Source organism: Giraffa tippelskirchi, chromosome 10 (assembly GCF_054371585.1).
Source record: "Giraffa tippelskirchi isolate mGirTip1 chromosome 10, T2T-mGirTip1v1.2.pri, whole genome shotgun sequence".
NCBI classification, from domain to species: domain Eukaryota; kingdom Metazoa; phylum Chordata; class Mammalia; order Artiodactyla; family Giraffidae; genus Giraffa; species Giraffa tippelskirchi.
The window spans coordinates 144,338,275-144,354,303 of record NC_137284.1 but is presented as its reverse complement, the minus strand read 5'-3'; the positions used below and the strand labels follow the sequence as shown (position 1 = coordinate 144,354,303).

The 16,029-nt window shown below is 38.7% G+C and overlaps 1 long non-coding RNA gene across 1 annotated transcript in view; it reads right to left on the bottom strand.

Moving 5' to 3' along the window:
- LOC145523205 (uncharacterized) overlaps nt 1-16,029 on the bottom strand; it is a 184,275-nt gene that overhangs the window by 94,912 nt on the left and 73,334 nt on the right. Inside the window, exon 2 of the long non-coding RNA XR_014066420.1 lies at nt 1,644-1,737. This is a non-coding gene — a long non-coding RNA (uncharacterized LOC145523205). The remainder of the gene's footprint in view (nt 1-1,643; nt 1,738-16,029) is intronic.

Sequence of the window (16,029 nt, the reverse complement as noted above, 5' to 3'; positions counted from 1 at the left end):
TATATTTCAGGCTGTATCTAATAGTCATTATACTTATGTTAAGAGTTTCTTACATCTTCCAACCTACACATACCATGTAGCACTTTCATGTTTTCAAAGCCTCAATTCAAGTCCTCCTTCTTTTAAGCAGTCTTTCTTTAGGGTCTTGTCACATTTTGAGATCCTTCTCTTATGCTGCCATGGAACTAAATCTATATTTTCCATATTTTCACAGGGTTAATCACTGATTTTCCTGCATGTCTCTTCCTGTAGAAAGCATAGAGAGACTGTGGCGTGTCCAGCTTATACACCCAGTGCCAGGAGCATAGTAGGTGTCCAATATATATCTTCAAGTGAATGAGTAAGTTATTATATTAAATGTTGTAAAATATTCAGAGAAAGGAAAACACATTGTTCCCTTGAATAATTCAGAACCATTTCAACTGAAAACCTGAGCCAAATGGTAAATTATAGAAACTAGAGAAGCAAGCAAAAGCTCTGTTTTTGTTAATGTCTGCTACACTTGGAGGAGGGGAGTGAGTGATTTCATGGCCAAAAGTAACCTCTTTCTAATAGGAAAAAGAAATTTAAAGAAGCGTGCCTGGGGGAGGGTATTGGAAACAAGGTGCTTTTAATCCTTTTAGTTTCTATTTTATCTTTGTTTTGGCCCCTGAAAACAGAATTCAGATCTTGGAGCAGAAAATGACAGTTTGATGTAAGGTTTCTTGCATTAGGAGCACAGAGGGATATTGGATGTGAGGGAAGAGGAAAGGATATTATGGAATAGCATAGTTCATATTTAGCCCGGATTACTGGGATGGCAAAGGCAAGGCTAGGAAGGTGTTTGTGACATAATCATTGATTAGAATAATGAAGCTGTTGCATTGGATAAAAAAAACCACCAAGATGTAAAAACCAATGTCAGAGCAATTTCTTCGTCAAATGATTTTATTTTGAGAACATGATTCTCTCATTCAACAAATATTGATACTTATTAAGTCAATACTCTATGCTCAAGATTGTATGAAACTATGATAATTACAGCAGAATATGGCAAAGTCCATGCCCTCATTGAGATTCCATTGTTGTGTGTTCAGTCCACTGAAGAGAAATAGGGGTCAGTGGTGGTCAAAATTAAAGGTAAGTTTAGATTAGAGAGAATTAACATGTAGCTACTTGTTTATTTTCTTTTCCTTGTTTTGTTTTCCTTCACTGATGAAGAAGTTATTAAATAATTTGTATTTAATCATTAATTATTTTTCCAAATATATTTTCTTTCCTTTGTATGTACCCATCCAGTAGTTTACGTGTCCATTTGCCAGCAGTGACTTGGAGAAGGGGATGTTACCCACACCAGTATTCTTGCCTGGAGAATCCCATAGACAGAGGAGCCTGGTAGGTTCCCAGTCCAAGGGATCGCAAGAGTCAGACATGACTTGCGACTAAACTACCATCACCACCACCAGCAGTGACTACTGGTATGACAGGTATGATAGCTCAGAGGGAGCAAAAGTCTCTAAAGTGATTCTTGCAGCCTGGTATAGATGAGAATCAGCTGTGGGGTTTAAAAAATGGGCTGCTTCTTCAGGGACCCCAAGTTGAGAGCCACTGTTCTATGGGGCTGAACACACATACTAGGGACTGCTGATGATATCAGTACTTACAGAGTAAAGTGACGGCATTTGAACAGACCTTTCTTCCCTTAATGATTTCTCCACAGATACTAAGATGTTGACTGCTTCAGTGACGTAGCTGCTCCTATGAGAGAATGAGGAAAGAATTCCTGTTTTACTGTTGGTGGTAGCCCTATCCCACACATAAAGAGACAGTGGGAAACACTAATTGTAGATGAGAGAAAATTTTGCTTTTATACAATGTTTGCATTGAATAGATAGTATATGTGATTTTGATCATCACCAGTTAGTAACAGATATCACCCTCAAATAGACATAGATAATTGGTGTCTAGTTTAGTAGCTGAATTTTAATATCTGATCCGTTAGGGATGGATACAAGTGGAATACTGAGTTTTATATGTGTTCCATTCTCCACCCTATTTAAAAAGCCATTAAATCATTAACTCATTAACGGGCATATAAATCTTGCCAATGAGGTCATGCTTTTTCCCGTATATGTGTATACCCTTACCCTTGCCTGACTGGAAAATCTCTCTCTGTTTTTCCCTCTCTCTCACACATGCACACACACACACAATATGCTCACAACATACTCACTCAGGTACACAAATAACCTCTCTTTTAATTTTTGTTGGACTCCTCTCTCTGTAAAAACAATCAGGATGACAATTGAAAAAAAAAAAAAGAATTTTAAAGAAATATTTTTCTTCCTCTTCTCCTCTCTGGCTGCCTCCCAACAAACTAAGCTATGCAGTTCTGGATCCTGTCTGACACATCTTAACTACTGACATTTAGCAGATGCTTCTCCAAGAAATGGGGGAGGGCGAAGGTGAAGCAGGGGTGTGATAGAAGTAATTAGACTAACGATGTCTCAATTATCAAGATGTTCCTGCAGTGTCCCCTTCTGTTAGCCAGTCTGGACCAGGAAGGCTGTCTTTAGGGAAGGAAAGGTTGAGTGAAAAGATGCATCGGTTTGTGTCTACAATAGGATAACAGAGAAAGTTTAAAGAAGTTGTAAGTCTAATTTCCATACCAAACAATAAGCAGGTAAATCCAAGCCTTAATCTATATAGGATTATTGAACTGGCAAAACTAGACTGTTTTTTGCAATTCTCTCCTCAGCTGCAGCCCGTTGATACGGCTGATTTGATATGTGATGGTCTACATTAATGTTGATAAATAATTTACTTGTTTCTTTCTGGATGCATCTCACATACTGGTAATACTTTGATAAAGTCCAGAGAAGTCTAGGTTTTCTTGCTCAGCTCAGAAATTCAATTTATTCTTCCAGGAGTAACTTCTGCACACATGTAAATTTGTGTCAGCCCTCCTTACACTACTATAAATGTGTGGTACTTTCAGTTCTACTTTGAACAAGCTGTAACACCTACTGTTTTCCTCGTTGATTAATGAGTTAAACAAAATCTTTCATGTGTTGATTCTACATCTGTATAAGGGCCTTGTATATATACTGTTTTAAGAATTATCTTTTGCCATCCTCTTAATAACTGCCCCTCCCCATTTTTTTTGCTTATTTTAGTTAGTAATTTCTATAGCTTGCACCAAAGAGTTCTCGTTATTAGAAAAAAAAATTTGTTTTCAATTAGAACAATTGATTTGTCAAAACAAATCATAATGAGAAGGTTGTTTTGAGATTTTAAGGTTAGTGTAAATAAAAGTAAATAAATGCTTCCCAGGTGGCACTAGTGGTAAAGAATCTGTCTGCCAGTCCAGGAGACAAAGAGACGTGGGTTCAGTCCCTGGGCTGGGAAATAGCACCCAGCTTCAGTATTCTTGCTTGGAAAATTCTATGGGCAGAAGAGCCTAGTGGGCTATAATCCGTGGGGACATAAAGAGTTGGACATGACTGAGCACAAATCAAAATATGTCCATGAAATAATAAAATATTCTTTTTTAAAGTATCATAACATGTTAGTGCCTATTGCTAATGAACGGAATTGAATGGTATTAAGAGAATACTTATTAACACTCTGGTGATACTCCTTCCTGTTGGGGATGAAACTACCAAAGTTATTGATTTTTTTAAGGTAATAATTTGGAGCTTCACTGTCTTTAGGTCATACAATAGGCAGAAGGAAAATTTCCAATTTTTCAATGACTTCTTCAGCATTTTTTATTAGTGTCCAAATGGAACTGCTGTGATTTCCATGACAGCATATTATTTTATGCTGTTTTCTTTTTGTGTGTTTTTGGTTTTTGATGCCTTAGTTTCAGAAGTAAACTTTCAAAAGGCCCACTGCAGGATGAGTTACAGAGGCTGTCCTGCTTGGTTGTATTGTGTGTTGATTTTGTTAGTTTCAGAGCCTGACTTCTCCTGACCCCACCCTAAGACTGTGCGCTCTGTTCCATTCACAGTCTTGTAATCTCAGAACTGCCAGCTGTAATAAGTGTAATTCCAGAAATCTGGCAGTGCACAGCAGAAAGCGTTGAGGAGTCTGGATTTGCCGCATGAAGGCATTAGTGACCTCTGTTATTTTGGTATTTGAAGATCAAAATGCTTCTTGGGACAGATGATTCCTCCTGCTAACAAATTGAGGGCACAAGCAGGCATGGAATTAGTATAATTCAACATGAATGGAAATTTACACATTTTAATTAATACTATTTTTAGGTAACTATTCGAAGAGGGTAGTAAGACAAAGTTCATTAGCAATATATTGTCTCTCTTTTTTTTTAAATCACGTGTTAACCATTGTGATTGGCAGAATGCTAAGATGCTGCCCCGCCCCCCAAATTTTCATACCTGGCATGCATGCCCTGTGCAATTCTCTCCTCTTCAGTGTAGTTGGGAACAAGGACCGTGATAGGATATCAATCCAGTGATTGGGTCACAAATTGAGTTCATCAGAAAGGAGATTATTTTGGGTAGGCCTGTCTGAATCAGGTGAAGAGATGAAGGAGGGTCAAGTGTCAGAATCCCTCTTCAGGCTGGCATGGAAGAAGGCAAGCGAACTTGTGATCTGTCTTGGAGGAGGACTGGGTGGCTGAGACAGCCTCTAGGAGCTGAGAGTGAGCCCCGTTGACAGTTGACAAGGAACAGTTCACCCTGTAAGAAGCTGGATTCTGCCAACAACTCGAATATGCCTGGAAGAGCACCTCAAACCCCAGGTGAACCTGCAGCCCTGCCAGCACCTGGGTACCAGCCTCGTGAGACCTGAGCAGAGAACCCTGTTCCATCATGGCTCAGCCTTCTGACCTGCAGCATCAGGGAGATAATGAATGGGTGGTTTTCAGCCACTAAGTCTGTGGTGATCTGTTATGCAGCAAAATGGACACAGCCACTCTTCAGAAGCGGGCATTACAGACTCCAAAGGACATGCTTATTGTAACTGCAGACCTTGAGAAAACAACGAGAAGAGAGGGAGGCCCTTAGGGAGAGTCCATGCTAAGTAGTTTCAGTAGAGTAGAACAGAGCCTGCCTAGGACGCCCTGTAAAACTTGAACGCAGGCATGCTCTCTGGTACAACAAAACCATGCTTTTTGTGCAAAACTAGGCGAGGGATCACTTTCCCCCCATTCTGTTGTGGCCTGATCCTTTTGTAAAATAAACATAAATTGATAGAAAAGCAAAACTTTTTAAAAAGGACATACAAAATATAGCTCTCAATTTTTTACTATTCAACAACCAGAAACTTACCCTGCCAAACTGCCATGTGGTGGTGGTTTAATTGCTAAATCATGTCCAACTCTTTGCAACCCCATGGACTGCAGCCCACCAGGCTCCTCTGTCCACGGGGATTCTCCAGGCAAGAATACTGGAGTGGGTTGCCATTTCCTCCTCCAGGGGATCTTCTCGATCCAGGGATCAAACCTAGGTCTTCTGCATTGCAGGCGGTCTCCTGCATTGCGGGTGGATTTTTTACTGAGACTGAACCATCAGGGAAGCCCTAAATTGCCATACCATGTTCCAGATGTTTGTTCTCAACTTTAGTGGTTATCTTATTGCACATCAGTTACAAATGAAAGACCACCAGCAGTATGGGAAGTATGATCTGAGGGGTGCTGTGCTAAGAGACATCAAATACTCAGAATGTCCCTTGCTTCTGTGCCTAGAATGGATATCCAGTGTTCAGCAAAGATGATTTGCCCATGTTCAGATAGGGTTGTGCCTAATAATAGACAGATGCTATCCAGTTGGAGAAGGCAATGGCAACCCACTCCAGTACTCTTGCCTGGAAAATCCCATGGACGGAGGAGCCTGGCGGGCTGCAGTCCATGGGGTCGCTAAGAGTCGGACACGACTGAGCGACTTTACTTTCGTTTTTCACTTTCATGCATTGGAGAAGGCAATGGCAACCCATTCCAGTGTTCTTGCCTGGAGAATCCCAGGGACGGAGGAGCCTGGTGGGCTGCCGTCTATGGGGTCTCACAGAGTCGGACACGACTGAAGTGACTTAGCAGCAGCAGCTATCCAGTTTGGGGGTTAGTTGGTTACTTTTTAGTTTGGTATAAATGGGCCCCTTGAACTTACAATTAAAAAAAACCCCACATATTGAATTAACTCCAGCTCCACTATTTAAAAGCCATGGGGTCTTGGAAAGTTTCTTAGGCTTGAGAGATTTCATTTCGTTTATTTATAAAAATGGCAATAGTATTAGTAATCTGTCTCATTATGGTTGTGAAGATTAATGAGGTAACATGTATATACGTGTTTTGTAAGCTGTTAAGAACTCTACACATATATGAATTAACAGTATTACTATTCCCAAATTCTCCCTCAATAATTCATTTCAGCATGCCATGCCCAGAGGAGAGGAAATTAGAAAAATATGACCACGTGTTCCAAACAACTTGATTTTACTTGTACTAATAGTTTCTGGGAATGCTTGGGAACTAATGTGTGTGTGAATTGCAGATACTGAAAAGATCTCTTTGTTACATTAATAACAGGCTCCTCTGCATATCTTGTTTATGTGCAGAGGGCTCCTAATTAATAACATAAGCAGGGATAATGGTCACTGAATTCCACCCTCTAATCATGGCCTCCATTTTGCAGTTACTCTCAGGGGTATGCGAGGCAGGAGTGAGCCGCGAATAACTCCCACCATACTGCCTGCTGCCATCTGTGAGCTCCACGGCGTCACGACAGCAAACTTCTAGAAATGGAATAGGGGAAGGAAGGCAGCAGCCTCGGGCTTTACAACAGGAATCCGGCTCCATAACAGAGCACCGCTCAGTGAGACTGTCCAGCGGCGCATTTATTTTAGACATAAATAGAATAACCATTTTAGATTACTGCAAGTATTTTCCCTCACTCTTCTAAGATTAAAATATCTCTCTCATGTGTCTCTTCTACCTTCTCTCTTAAAAAAAAAATCACTTTAAAACAGATTTACTGTCTGATAGCCTCATTCCAGTTTGAAATTAAAAGGCAGGAGCAGTACTGGGGCCTCCTAGCTGGGTTTTCTTTGCCCTTCTATAGAAAGAAACGAACTCTTCCTTTAAATATGTTTTCCAGTTCACTATCCACTGCATATATTTCTCATTTTTATGAGTAAAACTACAAAAAAGAATCCCTCAGAGAGGAGGCAGTCTCTAGTGACTGACTTGCCATAAATCACTTTATTTATTACGGCCTCGGTATCATACCACATTCATGCCTTCTGTATTATCCCAATGTTGTCTTACAGAATCTTTATGAAAACCAAGTATATTTTGGGTGTAGGGGAGACCAAGAAATAATATATTTTATCTAATGAGAAAGCACAGTTTTTAGATACAGTGGCTGCAGTTGGTGGGTGATCTACAGTTTAATAAGCAGACCTAATCGGCACTCTCCCAAGCTTAGACCAATGGAATGTTCCCTGTTGGTCAGGGCCACTGAACTTCAGCTGTTGACAGTGACCTCAATTTTTTAAAAAATTTTTATTGGAGTTGCTTTACAATGTTGTGTTAGTTTCTGCTGTACAGCAAAGTGAATCAGCTATATGTATACATATGTCCCCTCTTTGTCACCGAAGAGCATTGAGGAGAGTTACCTGTGCCCCATTCTCACTAGTTATCCATTCTATACATAGAAATGCATGTCTGTCAACCCTAATCTCCCAATTCATCCCACCTCCCCATTCCCCACTTGGTGTCCAGACCATTTGTTCTCTACATCTGTGTCTCCATTTCTGCTTTGCAATAGGTTCCTCCTACCATTTTTCTAGACTCCACATATATGCATTTAAATACAATATTGTTTTTCTCTTTCCGACTTACTTCACTGTGTATGACCGTCTCTAGCCTACCTGTGGGGCATTCCCTGACAGTCCATTGGTTAGGACTCTGTGCTTTACTGCCAAGGGCCCAGATTCAATCTCTGGTCTGGGAATGAAGAGCTCACAAGCCACGTGGTTCAGTCAAAAACAAAGGACACACCTATGAATATGTCCCTTTAAATTACAACTAACAGCCAGTGGAACATTTAATAGGATTAAGAGTGAAGAGGTTCATAAAAATGATAAAATAGAAAACATGTTAATGACAAGAACTATGAATGACAGCATTTTAAGGTAAGTTTTGGTTACATCACAGAGTAAGGGGGGAAGAAGAAAGAATTCAGTGATTCTCTGAGTTTTCTCAGTTTTTCCGAACTCTATGCTACGTGCTATGCTTAGTCACTCAGTCACGACCAACACTTTGCGACCCCATGGACTGTAGCCCACCAGGCTCCTCTGTCCATGGGGATTCTGCAGGCAAGAATACTGGAGTGGGTTGCCATTCCCTTCTCCAGGGGATCTTCCCAACCCAGGGATCGACCCCAGGTCTCCTGCATTGCAGGCGGATTCTTTGCAGTCTGAGCCACCAGGGAAGTCCTCCAAACTCTATACAACTCCCCAAATCAGAGCTTCTCTTCTTGTGCTAATTCATATTCTATTTTACTCAAAGTTTCATCTTATTCAAGTTAATTTTGGGGCTCCCATAGTTAGAGGTATAATTTAACTATGGCCTTCTATGCCCAGTTCAATAAGAGCTCTTAGCTCTGTGGCCTAAAATGTGTTCATTTAAGTTCTGGCACAATACTAATTCCTGTGTTTATAGTAATATTAACAACCAGGACATACCTCTGCCAAGCACTCTGTATAACTCTTAAGCCTTCCAAACAATACATCTTGTCAATATACAATGTCTGCTGCTACTGTGGGGTTGACACTAGTCTGAGTGAGAAGCCAAGGATATGCCAAGTTCCAGCCACATCTTTAGATCTGCTGTGATTTAAATCTACCAGCCATGGAACTGAATCAGGGGATGAGTAAGTAAGAACCCAAAGCAAGGTTTTACAAGGTGGCACCAAAGAAAGTTACAACATAGGATAGAAGCAAAAATTGAAAGTAAGGAAGATAACTGGATTGGATATGAATGGCTTGAGAATCCAGCTAGAAGGATCCTTTTAATTACCTTGTTTGTCTTGGCTCTCCTCCACTCATTCTATAAACCTGTGTCCTGTTTTCTGGTCCAAGTTTTTCTTGGGAGGAATTATCTGCAAATAATGTGTCTATCCAGGCACAGTTTCTCAAGCTTGTGAAAGTGTTAATTGCTTAGTCTTGTATGACTCTTTGCAACGCCATGGACAGTAGCCTGCCAGGCTCCTCTGTCCATGGAATTCTCCAGGCAAGAATACTGGAGTGGGTTGCCATTCTCTTCTTCAGGGGATCTTTCTGACCGAGACATTGAACATGGGTCTCCTGCATCGCAGGCAGATTCTTTACCATCAGAGCCACCAGGGAAATCCATTCTCAAGCTTAATCCCTGTGAATGCACCTTCTCCATTTCAGTATGTTTCTGAAGATTCCAGAGATTCATTGACTTCTTTGTCCTCAATTCCTCTATTTTTGCAGACACCACTTTCTTATTCTAAGTTTGGCCATATCTGTCTTCCTCCATACTCAGGTTAGTTCCCTACCTGGCTTTTGTATGTCTTGCTCTAATTTCCTTGTTTTTATGACTCGATTATTTATTTTTGTACCTGATGACTACACTTGATTCTTTTCATCTGTGTGGCATTAACGAGAGCAGCTGGTCCTTCTGCTAGCTTCTGGCATTGACATCTCTCTGTTGTCTCACCTACAACTGGATAAAAATAGCAATAGCTTCTCCCAGCTTTAGTTCCAACAAGACTTCAGGTTCTGCCTAGGGACACTATCATGTAATGGTGATAAGACAGTCTAAATAAAGTGTATAAAATTCTCCAGGAAATAGGCAGTTTGAAGTAACAAGGGACATTTGACCATCAGATGGAAGAAATAGAATAATTAGTAGGAAAGGTTTGGAATATATGTATAAATGGGTTACTAAGATACTGTTGATGCACAAAATCTATAATATTATGAAAGGTCTTCAACCAACGGATCCAACATCTGTTGGATTATCGAAAAAGCAAGAGAGTTCCAGAAAAACTTCTACTTCTGCTTTATTGACTACGCCAAAGCCTTTGACTGTGTGGATCACATCAAACTGGAAAATTCTTAAAGACATGTGAATACTAGACCACCTGACCTGCCTCCTGAGAAATCTGTATGCAGGTCAAGAAGCAATAGTTAGAACTGGACATGGAAGAACAGACTGGTTCCAAATCGGGAAAGGAGTGCATCAAGGGCTGCATATTGTCGCCCTGCTTATTTAACTTATATGCAGAGTACATCATGCGAACTGCTGGGCTGGAAAAAGCACAAGCTGGAATCAAGATTGTGGGGAGAATTATCAGTAACCTCAGATATGCAGATGACATCACCTTTATGACAGAAATCAAGGAAGAACTAAAGAGCCTCTTGATCAAATTGAAAGAGGAGAGTGAAAAATGACTTAAAACTCATCATTCAGAAAACAAAGATCATGGCATCCAGTCCCATCACTTCATGGCAAATAGATGAGGAGACAATGGAAATAGTGACAGATTTTATTTTGGGGGGCTCCAAAATCACTGCAGATGGTGACTACAGCCATGAAATTAAAAGACACTTGCTCCTTGGAAGAAAAGTTATGACCAACATAGACAGCATATTAAAAAGCAGAGGCATTACTTTGCAAACAAAGGTCCTTCTAGTCAAAGCTATGATTTTTCCAGAAGTCACATATGGATGTGAGAGTTGGACTATAAAGAAAGCTGAGTGCCGAAGAATTGATGCTTTTGAACTGTGGTGTTGGAGAAGACTCTTGAGAGTCCCTTGGACTGCAAGGAGATTCAACCAGTTCATCCTAGAGGAAATCAGTCCTGAATATTCATTGGAAGGACTGATGTTGAAGCTGAAACTCCAATACTTTGGCCACCTGATGCAAAGAACTGACTCACTAGAAAAGACCCTTATGCTGGGAAAGATTGAAAACAGGAGGAAAAGGGGATGTCAGAAGATGAAATGGTTGGATGGCACCACTGACTGGATGGACATGAGTTTGAGTAAGTCTGGGAGTTGATGATGAATAAGGAAGCCTGGCGTGCTGCAGTCCATGGGGTAGCAAAGAGTTGGACATGACTGAGCTACTGAACTAAACTGAAAGAATCTGCCTGCAATGCAGGAGCCTCAGGAGACGTGGGTTCAATCCTGTGTCAGGAAGATCCCCTGGAGAAGGCAATGGCAACCCACTCCAGTGTTCTCTGGAGAATCCCATGGAGAGAGGAGCCTTGCGGGCTACAATCCATAGGGTCGCAAAGAGTCGGACACAACTGAAGCAATTTTAGCATGCAGGCAAGATTGAATAGGTTTTTGTTTTGTTTTTTCTTTAGTGTGTTTGTAAATTCTCTTTCAAGGGAAATATCTATGTTGACCAGATAGTAATTAAAAGCATGCAATGTAAAGGAATATTCTGCAGGAGAGATTTTATTACTCAACTTTTCTCCAGCCTCATTGAAATACCATTTATAAAAAAATAAAATCAACCCATTTTAAGTGAACAGTAGGATGAATTTTGCTAACAAACAGTTGGATGAATTTTGCTAACAGAATACTGGCCAATTTTGGTCAGACCAAAATCATAATACATAGTTATTGGTTGTCGGGTTTTCATAGAAGCCCTTTATAAGATTGCAGAATTTTCCTTCTATTCCTGGTTTGCTAAAAGTTTCTTTCTTTTTTTTCTTTTTTAACTAGAAATGGGGCTTGAATTTGGTCAAGTACATTTCTATACCGGACTGATGTCAGATATTTTCTTCTTTTTTGGTTAGTTAGTGTATTGTGTTGCATTGATGAATCCTTTGAATGATAAACCAATCTTGCATTCCTGGATAAACTCCACTTGATCACTATGTATTATCTTTTTAAATACAATATCAGATTCAATTTTTTTTTACTGCATTTTTTAAACATATTTTTACTGTCAAATTTTGCATTTATGCTCGTGAGAAGTATTTATCTACACTTAAAAACGTCTAGTTTTGGTATCAAGGTAATTTTGGTTTTGTAAAATGACTTGGGGATTACTATGGACTGAATGTTTGTGTCCCTCCCAAAGCCATATGTTGAAGTCCAAATCCTCAATGTGATTGTATTTGAAGGTACAAACCAGGAATAGAAGGAAAATTCTGCAATCTTATAAAGGGCTTCTATGAAAACCCGACAACCAATAACTATGTATTATGATTTTGGTCTGACCAAAATTGGCCAGTATTCTGTTAGCAAAATTCATCCAACTGTTTGTTAGCAAAATTCATCCTACTGTTCACTTAAAATGGGTTGATTTTATTTTTTTATAAATGGTATTTCAATGAGGCTGGAGAAAAGTTGAGTAATAAAATCTCTCCTGCAGAATATTCCTTTACATTGCATGCTTTTAATTACTATCTGGTCAACATAGATATTTCCCTTGAAAGAGAATTTACAAACACACTAAAGAAAAAACAAAACAAAAACCTATTGTTTTTAGGAGGTAATTTGGATTAGATGGGGTCAGGAGAGTGGGGCCCTCATGATGAGATTAGAGGCATTATAAGAAGAGACTCCAGAGACCTTGAGCATGCCCTCTCTGTCTCTCCCTCTCTTCCTCTCTCTTCCCTTCCCCTCCCTCATGCATAAAGAAAAGGTGATACGAGCACACAATGAGATGGTGGCCATCTACAAGCCAAGAGAAGAGGTCTCAGATTGGCATCTACCTTGATGGAAACCTTGATTTTGGACTTCCCAGTTTCAGAACTGTGAGAAATGAATTTCAGTTGTTTAAGCCATTCAGTCCATGGTATTTTATTATGGCAGCCCAGCAGACTAAGACAGGGGACTGAGAGAGTCCATTCCTAGGTAGGTTGATAAGAAATCCGGGGTCCCTGAGGAGGAGAAAAGGGTCTGGAGCCTTAGAGAAGGAGAAAGGGGTCTGCGGATCTCACAGAGAAAAAGACAAACTTTTTTTTTTACCTTTTAGTTATTATAAAAATGTATCTTGCTTGAGGACATATTTCTCCATAATAAGGAGTGGGTCTAGTAAGACCTTTCTATTGTTAGTTCTAATCTTGTTTATTTAAGATGCATCTTGTGGGAGTGGGTCTGGTAAAAGTATATAAGGCCTTGATAAGACTAGTGAGTGGAGGCACTCTCCATTCCCCTTCTGATATCTATGTCAGAAATTTTCTCTGTTCCTTTTCACTTTAATAAAACTCTGCTACACAAAAGCTCTTGAATGATCAAGCCTGGTCCCTGGTCCTGAAGCTAAATTTTCTTCTTCAGAGATCACAAATCTGTTCACCGTAAGCTATCAGGACATGCTGTCCATTTCAACTTTCTAGAAGAGTTTGTATAGAATGAGCAGTTTTTACTCCTGAAATGATTGGTTGAATCCCCAGAGAAGCCATCTAGGACTAGGGTTGTGGGAGTGTTTTTAACTACAAATTTAAGTTCCTTAATAGATACCGGATATTCATATTTTTTTATTTATGAGTGAGCACTGATATATTGTGTCTTTCAAATAATTTGCACATTCACTTAAGTGGTTGGATCTATTGTCTTTAAGTTTTAAGGAAATAGAATTTCCTTATCATCTTTTAATAGCTATAGAATCTTAAGTGATGTCACCTCTCTCATTTATTATATATTTTTAATTGAGGTATAATTGACCTATAATATTTTATTAGCTTCAAGTGTAGAACATAGTAAGTTGATATTTGTGTACGTTGTGAAATAATCACCATAATAAGTCTAGTTAACATCTTTTACCTTACATAGTTTCAAAATTTTCTGTATTATAGTTCATATTTTCTCTCATGGTTAGTAATTTATCAAATTTATTACTCTCTTTAAGAAATACCTTTGGCTTCATTGATTTTCTTATTTTTCTACTTCTTATTTTATTGATTGTCACTCTTGTCTTTATTATTTCCTTTCTACTACCCTTTTGGGTTTGATTTGCTCTCTTTTTTTCCTAGTTTCTTACAAGAATCTTGAGTTAATTGAGTTGATAGCTTTTTGTCTTGCTGAAATACAGTTATTTAGTGCTATAAATCCTCCCCTTACCAGTACTGCTTTAGTAGCATCTCAGAAATTTTGTTATGCTGTACTTTAATTTTAGTTATTAAAAATATTTCCAATTTCTCTTTTGATTTGTTCTTTTACCCATGACTTAGTTTTCAAAATCTGGGGATTTTACAGTTATCTTTCTATAAGTGATTTCTAATTTAGTTTCCTCATTACAAAGGATACATATTATATGAACTGAATCTTTTAAAATTTATTCTGACATATCTTAGGGAGTAAAATATAGTCTATATTTATAAACATCCTGTGTGTGCTTGAGAAAAGTGTATGTTCTGCCATTGCTGGGTAGTGTGTTTTAAAACTATCAGGTTAGGTTTGTTGATTGTGTTAAAATCCATTTTATAGCCTTAATATTTTACTTGCATTTCCTATCAATTATAGAGAGGGAGAGATATTGGAACCTATGACTATAATTGTAGGTTTCTCTATTTTTCCTTGTAGTTCTATAAGTTTTCCTTCATATATTTTGAAGCTGTGTTATTAGGGTATTGTCTTTCCTAGTGGCTCAGATGCTAAAGAATCTGCTTGCAGTGCAGGAGAACTCTTTCATTTACTATATATTTTTATATTAGGCTATAAGCATTACATCAGGGTATAAATGTTTATGACTATTACATCCAGTTGATGAAACTATCCTTTTAACATTATGTAATAACTTTTGGGGGGCTTCCTGGTGTTTCAGTGGTAAAGAATGCGCCTGCCAATGCAGGAGATGCAGGTTCAATCCCTGGGTCTGGAAGATCCCCTGGAAAGGGAAATGGCTACACATTCCAGTATTCTTACCTGGAAAATCCCATGGACAGAAGAGCCTAGTGGACTACAGTCCATGGGCTTGCAAAAGAGTCAGACATGACTTAGCAACTCAACAACAACAATAACATTTTGCTGATAATATTTTTTGATCTGAAATACACTTTATCTGATATTTATATGGTCACTCTAACTTCATTTGAAAGTAACATGGTATAGCCTTCCCATTCATTTACTTATAACTTATTTTTGTCTTTTTATTTGAAGTGTATTTCTTGTAGGCAGCAAATAATTTGATCTTGTTTTTTTACCCATTCTGAGAATCACCGCCTATTGATTGGCATAGTTAGACCATTTACATGTATTTTATGGACATTATTTGCAGGTATGTTAGATCTCCTAATGTTGTCCTGTAGCTCAGTTCACTGAAATTGTTCATTTTTCCTCATTGTCTTTTATGTCTTTATTTTATTTGGATAGCTTCTATTGCTACACCTTCAAATTCACTAATATTTTGTTTCGCAAGGCCTAATCTTCTTTTAATTTTATCCAGTGCGTTTTCACTAAACAGACTGTAGTTTTAATTACTAGCAGTTTGATTTGGGTCTTGTTGCCATCTTCCATGCCTCTACTTCAGTTTTTTGAACACACTGTATTTTCATCTCTAGTAGTTTGTCAGCTCTACTTGTAGTGACAATAACCATTATAATGTGCTTGTCTGCTAATTCTAACATCTGTTTTAGTTCGGGAAGGTTTCAATTCACTGATTGATGTCCTTGTTATAGATCTTATTTCCCTGCTTCTTTTCATGCCTAGTAATTTTTTTATTGGATTAAAACACTGTGAATTTTACCTTATTGGATGCTAGCTATTTTTGTGTTTCTATAAACAGTGTTTAGCTTTGTTCTAGAATGCAGTTAGGTTACTTGAAGATAGTTTGATCCTATTGATTTCAGCTTTTAAGATTTGTTAGCTGAGACCAGAGCACTGCTCAGTCTAATTAAATTCTCATTAATGAGAAAAGAGCCTCTGTTTACTCATAAATCATCAGAATCCAGGGGAATTAGCACTATTCCCTGCCTTGTATGAGCAATGAATAGACTTTACCTCTTATCCTTTTAAGTGGTGTTGAGTGATTTTCTCTGGCCTCAGTTAGTTTCCTCCCATGATGTGCTGGTAAGTATTCAGTCGAATACTCAGGGGAGG